General features: G+C 29.3%; 1 protein-coding gene across 1 annotated transcript in view; it reads left to right on the top strand.

Annotated features, from left to right (window-relative positions):
• Positions 1-338: 338 nt before the first annotated feature.
• Positions 339-8,383, top strand: part of LOC106677379 (tetratricopeptide repeat protein 39B) — a 126,137-nt gene continuing 118,092 nt past the window's right edge. The window contains exon 1 of the mRNA XM_067050288.1: positions 339-359. The gene's annotated coding sequence lies outside the window, so the exon portion shown is untranslated. The remainder of the gene's footprint in view (positions 360-8,383) is intronic.

Here is an 8,383-nt window from a genome sequence, read left to right on the forward strand (position 1 = left end):
ATCAACAAGAACATTTCCGTCAAAATCGCCACCCACTACGAATATGTATAAAATATACATATCCATAACCAGAAACCTATGTGTGAATGTCTTACAATTATTTATAAGTTAATACGGTGCTGCTAAACACAGAGACAAAATATTTATTTTAATTCCGGAAAACTGCAATGAACTCCTTATCACAAAGTAACCAAATTTCACCTGTACAAACAATTTTATCACCAGCGAGACAAAAACTGCAACGTGATTTCATACTCAGTTGACCAACGAAACTACTATAATGTACATGTCGGTAACATTTTGTAGATTCAACAACAATTCAATTCCAAATCCTCGCAACTTTTCAACAAATACAGAAGGTAAGTAAAAAAGATTATCAATACTTTTATAAAGTATATTCCAAACTGAAATGTCTTGTATTTTTTAAAGTAAATTTAATCGGTACCTCCATAAAAACACGGAGTTGATATTATAGTCATCAAACAAAACTATAAGCATGGAATAGATATTAAGTTAATATTTCTTAATTTTATAATCTTTTTACTGGAAGAGTCTTATGGAATTAAACTGGATTTAGTGAATGACACAAATTCTTCCTTATTAAAATACAATAGTTTATTTCATATCATCAGCAACGTTTCAGGAGATTTTCCCCATCTTCAGGCTGCTAAAAAACAAATTCAACAAAACCATAAACACGCGCTTACAACAACACTAATATATCATATACACTCAAAGAACTATTTATAAACTATTTACTTGATAACAAAAACCTATATATGACATATAATTTTCTCCTTATTGTCATTCTTGCTAATATATTATAATATTAATGTCATTTAATGAGTAAAACTTGTTATTAGTCATACATTTTAGGAGAATAATTATTAATAATTGTTAATTTTAGCTTTTATTGTTCATCTTTGTGGTAATGGAGGTAGGAGAAAATTATTTTATAGTCTATATGGTTGTTATCATAATGGAAGATAACCTTCAGAAAGGTAATTATTCTCCTAAAATGTCTGACTAATAACAAGTTTTACTCATTAAATGACATTAATATTATAATATATTAGCAAGAATGACAATAAGGAGAAAATTATATGTCATATATAGGTTTTTGTTATCAAGTAAATAGTTTATAAATAGTTCTTTGAGTGTATATGATATATTAGTGTTGTAAGCGCGTGTTTATGGTTTTGTTGAATTTGTTTTTTAGCAGCCTGAAGATGGGGGAAATCTCCTAAAACGTTGCTGATGATATGAAATAAACTATTGTATTTTAATAAGGAAGAATTTGTGTCATTCACTAAATCCAGTTTAATATTTCTTTTCTTTTGTAACTTGAATTTAGTTTATCGTTTTTGGACTTGAAACTATAATCGGTTAAGTGCAATTTTAAAAGAAAAAATTAAGCTACATAACCTTTTTTAAGGACATAGACGGGTGTAAATAATTTGGAACTAAAAAATTTGGTGTTAGGTAGAGGGAAAGAAACATTATCCGCAATGCAGAATAACTCCATCCCGACAGGTGCGAAATTAAAAAGAACATTTTTTTTTTCTTAATTAGAAAACTATAGCTCCTCCCCTCATCCCTTCTGAATTCCAGTTAAATTAGAAAATCCAAAAGGGTAAGGATTCTTTAAATTCTTTAAGCATTTTGCACATGTATAAACACATGCGAGCAGAGCACATGAGATTTAGTATTGTAATTAAACATTTTAAATTATGTATTTAAAGACAGCGAATTTAAATAATTGTAGTGACCTTTTTTTTAATATTCTATATCACCGTATACCATAAAAGAATATAGTTTTATGATCGAAAGAAATTAATCACTATAGTCTTGTTGATAATTAAAAAAGCTTTTTTTTTTTTTTTTGCACGGAATGTAATCTATTGTATTTTGTGGCCGATCATTTCACTGTATTTTATATATTTTGTTTTTTGCAAATATTTGTCTACATATCATAAATTTTGTATCTACATGTATTATTAACACAAAAATGTGATGCATATAATAACTTTTTTTCATGGTGTATGCACAACGTATTTAAAATATATGCCTCTTCTGTAGAGAGTATATTTGTCATAGAGAAGAAAAAATAAAATATATATGTTGTATGTCGAAAATAATCTACGGCTAAGTATATACTCAACAGTATCATTATTATAACCCCACTATTAATAATGCAACATGGAAAGTACTTAATTAAAATAATAAACCTTTTTTTATTTTAGTAAGCACCAAACACATTATAAAACAAGGACAAAATACGTGCACATCAAAACTCTACAACACAGACTGTCTCCCTTTTTAAAAAAATATATATAGACTAGGTATCACAAAATAAATCTGTAAAATAAAAATTTAGCATGAAAAATCTTTTAATTTTAAGAATAATACCATTAGTATTTTACACAAATAAATATATTTCCCATGCGTTCCTCTATAGTATTCTTATTAATATCAAGCACAGTTCAGTGCAATAAACAATAATGACCTATTCCTTCTCAAATATAAGTTTTAAGAATAAACATAAATTAAATGTTCAGTTACATTATATTAATGAATAAATAATTAAATATTATCTTACATTTTATAATTATTGACTTGTTTTTGTTTTGTTTTATAGTGAAGTTCTAATATACTTTATGTTCACAACACAGTAAAAAAGTAGCTTTAAGATTATTAAATTCTAAAATTGTGATAATAATTTGAAAAATAAAAACATTCCGGTAAAACTTTTTTTTTACATTAGAAAATTATTATATATCTAGTTTTTTGACCTGCAATTATTTATCATAAATATATGATAACAATTATGATCTGATAAAAATAATTAATTTATATGGCCCCATTTACAAGGGCACCCGGCCCTAGGAGACAGGGATCTTTATGAATAAAATAAACACATCCCAAGCCTAAAAGAACTAGCAGTAAAGTCTGAAATATGAATTTTTTTTTTGTTGCAAGTAGTGTAATTATTTAATGAACAACAAACATATAATGCAGTTTAAACAGTCAATATTTGCTTTGAATTATATTGCGTTCGCTGGGCTTTGAAATAAACAAAATTTATTTTTATAAATGTCATTTAAAATATTAATAATTTTAAATATTATTTATCATATGATTAAATTAAAAGGTTAAGTATATATAAAGTCCTTTAATAGAGTTCGGACCACCAGCAGTTCGGCACAGACTATTTCCGGACCTTCATTTGTCATTGCTGTCGTTTGTTCAGGCACATGCAGTTAGTGAAGAAACTATTTTTAGAATGAGACTTAAGACAAATCACTTATTGCCTGCAAGGAGATGTTTATGGCAAACGAAGCAGTTTTAAACGAGAAGGGTTGGTAGTCTGTTAAATGAAATATTATATTTTATCATTATTAATATAAATAATGACTAATTCATTAGTTAAGTTGCATAAAAAATTAAGTTATTGTATAAATACAATAAAAATAATAAATTCTGGCACTACGTACTAATAAAAACTTTAAAATTCTACTATCTTCGTTAATCATACTCGTATGTAATAACAAATAAATCTAATGAACGATAAATAACTTAATATTTGCATTTTATATGTATTGGAAAACAAAAGTTTATTCCTTCTGGGCTATTTATTAGTATTGTTACTTCCATCCTTTTATTTTTATTAATTTTCCATCAACAGAATATTCCTTCCGACATTTCGCACTGTCCATTCATCTTCAGGTGTTGATTCTCAAACTAGTTACAAAGCACTATTTATTATTTTATTTTTTTTTTTTACATTTAAAGTTTTAGAGTACTACCAATAGGTAGTTTCTCTACACGCCTGTATCACTCCATAATAACATACATCAAATTTACTAAATGCATAATTATGTAGAGTTGTGAATTCCAAAAAAAATAAAAAATTTAAAGTTATTAATCATGTGAAAAATAGCCAACATTTATTTTTTTTACATGTAATGCAGGAGTAATTTAATTACATTTTCAATTGCATGTCTCAGTTGCACTAAAATTACACTAAGATAACCTTTAAATGGTCCTGAACATAAAAAAAACAAAAAACAAAAGCGGTTTTTAAGAACAATCACACTGAAGTAATTGTGTTACAATTAAAATTATTTCCTAATGCTAAGTGATTACTATTAAAATTACTTACTGACCCTTAGTAATTACAATTACAATTACATGTAATTTAACCCAAATATGAAATCAATTTATTTGTGTGAGTGTATTTCTTAAAGCAAGTTGCGGAAATAAAAGGTATACTTTTATTTTGAAAAATTCTATTTATGGACTTCATTCTGAATTTTCGGATTTCGAACATACCTCTAAAAAGCCAAAATAAATCGACATGTCAATGAGTAATCATAAACTGGATATCATTTTCATACTTGTGGGAAATAGTAGAATAGATTTTTCTGGTTTGGTCTTAAGGAATTGGAATTAAAATACAATTACTTGAAATATTACGAGAAAAATAAGAATGTGATTGATAGTTGCAATTACATAGTGTCAACTTGTAATTGTAATCGGAAGTCCGCAATAGCAATTACAGTATTTTATGAAGTAATTGAAAAAAGAATAATTTCTAACTATAATTTTAGTTTTGCAATTCCAAATTACAGTAATTGTAATTAATGTTTGCCCAACTCTGTATAATACTTATTATCCTAACGGTTCGTGTAATAATCTCTTTCAATTACTTTTCCGATCAGCAGTCCGAAATTTCAAGGAGAGATTCAACTGAAAGGTAGCACGATTAAAGAGAAATTATAAATTAGCTTTATAATATGAAGGTACAACAAGAAAGGATAACAAAGCAGAAAGGTTTAAGAATAAGGTCATTTAAGGGACTCCCTACATTGTAATGAATTGGGCTCCAGTATAGAGGCAAAAACAAACCTATAACAAAACCTGTAAAGCCTTTGTCCCTCTTCTTTTCATCTTCGAAAATAAATTACTGGGACCCCCCTGCGATATCAGTTAAAAGATAATGTATAATCATATAAATAACAGACAATTCGTCAGTCTTAAAACTATACCTGTAAGTATGTCGATATTTCAGAAAATCGTAATGAATAATCATTAACCGGTGCGATTATTACAGTGGAACCTCTCTTAACGGACACCCGTCTAAAACGGAATCACTTCTTAACAGGAATTTTATTAGGGTCCCGGACAACAAGATATAAATTTAATCCTCTATTACGGAACCTCTGGATGCGGGCACCAATTTTATTCCCTAACAGGACTTTTCACTCCTCTATAACGAGCATAATTCATAAAATATGAATGTACAAACTTTTTCAGAATTGACGGCATTAAGGGACATTTAGTGATTGTACAGGATTCAGTATATTTAAGAAGAAAAATTAAACCTTTCCTCCAAAATTTGTCGTTTTAAAAAAGCTTATAATCCAAAAATCGGATAAAAACAATTCGTCTGCGGCTTTTCTCCGAGATTACAAAACCACGCCAGTTTTCTATTAAATTGGCACATTAATAGAAAATTTTACGATTTACTTCCTAGAAATTAATTATAATGTCCACAGATTTTCAAATTTGTGTCCTAACACCAACGTACCCTACAAGACACCGATTGGAAGGATGTTCCTGGAATGATATATTGGTTTCCCCCCCCCTTTTTTTTTTAAATAGTTTAAAATCGTTTTATTGTTTTTTGGACTTACGCGGTATAAGAGCTTGATTTTATTTTTGTATTCTTCTTATCTTTTTATATTAACCCCTTCTTAACAGACGCCTCTGTATTACGGATAAAATTAGCTTCCCTATAAGTGTCCGTTATATAGACGTTTTACTGTCATAATAAAGAGGCCAAGCGTGTACAAAATATCTAACAAAAAGTTCCCATCATCGACGTGGTCTACCCTAAGGACTTTTTTCAGTACAGTAAGGAGTATCAGAACTCACCCCCTCTCCCTCGCATAGTTAATGTTAAAGTTTTCAGGTGGTAATAAATTGTGCATGTGTTCAGGCTGTACACGTCATATGCATATTATTATTATTTTTACCTGTAAAAATATGTCGTATACTGACATACGAGAGGGTATCCTACATTTTCTAACCATGGTGGGAGGGTTAAGTTTTCATTATATGAGACCGCCATGAAATAAAACTCCCCCCCCCCTTCCAGGCTGGATTCGAACAGGCGACACTGCAGATACGAGGGTGCGTGACGCCTCAACTCCTTGGGCTACAAACGGCCCAACGATTGCCGATTGCTCAAGATTGTAATGACTATATTGAACACAAAAACAAAAGTCATGGTAACTCCCACTGACGCACATCATATCTAATCGACCAACGAACGATGATAGTGGAAAAAAATCATTATCCACTAGTTATTTCCAAATATACATGATTATCAATTGAGTTAAATAATGAACAGGCAATATAGAGCTACAGTAATACTGCATATAATTATTTAATAGTAATGATATAGTACCAAATATTAGTGGTAACAATATAAATATAATGCACAATAAAGTAATAATATAGAAATAGTACATTATAATAATGATAATATAACATTGCAATGATATAACAATATTTTATAACTAGCTGTACCCACAGCCACGCGTTGCTGTGGTTCAGACTGATTCAAACGTAAAAGACATAAAAACGAAACCACGTGTTATTGATGCTCTTTTATTTCATTATACTTTAGTGCATATACAATATTTTAGATGTTTCATACGCTGTGAGTTTATAGAAATTGTTTGTATTGATGGACATACGCAATATTATTTCTATAATTTTGTTACATAAATTGCCTATATGGGTTCAAAAAACAGACATTTAACATTTCAACGGTTGTAATTACATAGGATTCGGATAAAAGACAGAGGAGTTATTAAAAATTATATGAAAAATGGAAAGTTTAATTTCTTTGTATATGTATATATAGTTGGCCATAAAAATTTAAATATAAGAAGATGGCCAGGGTTGCGGTCAAAAAAAGAACAATAGTTTATAACTATTTTTTTCTTTTTTGACCGCAACCCTGATCATCTTCTTATATTTTAATTTCTTTGAATTGAAATTCTATCAATCAGTAAATTCTCTACATGTCTGTATCATGCCATTATAAAACTAACATCGAATTTAATTGTATATATTTGTATAAAGTTATAAGTATCAATAAATAAATTAAAACAAACAAAAATCTTTGATGTATAATGCGTAAGGGTTTGAGGCGACGATAAAACGAATATTTTTTTTTCCCCAAAACAAAAATTATTGGCCTACTTTACATGAAGTATCTTCAGGTTTTTATAATTTTTTGTGAAAATAAAATCACTTCATGATATTAAATATATTTTTCTTATTTTTCAGAAAGAAACAAATCCATTGGTATATAATATCCTTTAAAAAGATGTACACCTTCTGATTTATGATTTATTAATAAAGTTTAATTTTGAGGGGTCTCTGTTTACACTCCCGCCTAATTGTCCTGATGAATACCTGCAACATAGGTCGAAACGTCGGCAGCTTATTACTATTATTCCTCCCTTCACGACCGCAGTCCTGACCCTTCCCTTCATGTAAAATTTAATTTTGTTCATAAGTTATTTTTTTGGACTGGATTTCAATAGCTAAGAAAATTCCCAGAACGAAACCAAACATTCAGAAAAAAACTGTAAATCGGTAAAGAATTTTTGGAAATCATATATAAGTGATAAATATAGGTATTCTATAAATTAAAAAAAAAAAATCTATATCATTGCTCTTGAATTCATCAGAACGTAAACTTATTTTTACTAACATAAGCGTCGATTTAAATATCAATATCATCTATTATTTTTTCTCCAACACCTGGATTAATTTTGCTTTGCCATTTTAATTTTTTTCTCCATAATGCAATTCTGGGTCAGATACCAGATGAAACATGATCACAATATCTTACCCTTATTTCTTTATAAATACATTACACAATATATAAATTGCACTTGATGTAAACTTTATTCTGGAGTGTAAGGTTAACTTGAACTCTCTCTCCTTGGCCAACAAGGTGTGGGTGGAATGGGTGCCTGGACATAAAGGCATTAAAGGAAATGAGAGAGCAGACTACCTAGCAAGGAAAGGATCTGAGTATGTTCCTCTCACACCTGACCCCATATGTGGAATTAGTCTCAGCCATGCGAAGAGGCATATCAAAAAGATCGCTGAGAGCAAGCCTGGGTTACTCTGGAGAAATACCAGAGGGATGGAACAATCAAAAATGTTCCCTAAAGGACCCTGCCCGAAAAGAAAAAGCAATTGCCTTCTTAATATGGAAGGAGTATCCTAAGATGGGTGACAGGACTAAATACAGGACACTGTCAGTTAAACAAGCATCTCTATAAAATGGGACTGA

Source organism: Halyomorpha halys, unplaced genomic scaffold, assembly GCF_000696795.3.
Source record: "Halyomorpha halys isolate HHAL.00 unplaced genomic scaffold, Hhal_1.1 Scaffold96.1, whole genome shotgun sequence".
Lineage (NCBI taxonomy): Eukaryota > Metazoa > Arthropoda > Insecta > Hemiptera > Pentatomidae > Halyomorpha > Halyomorpha halys.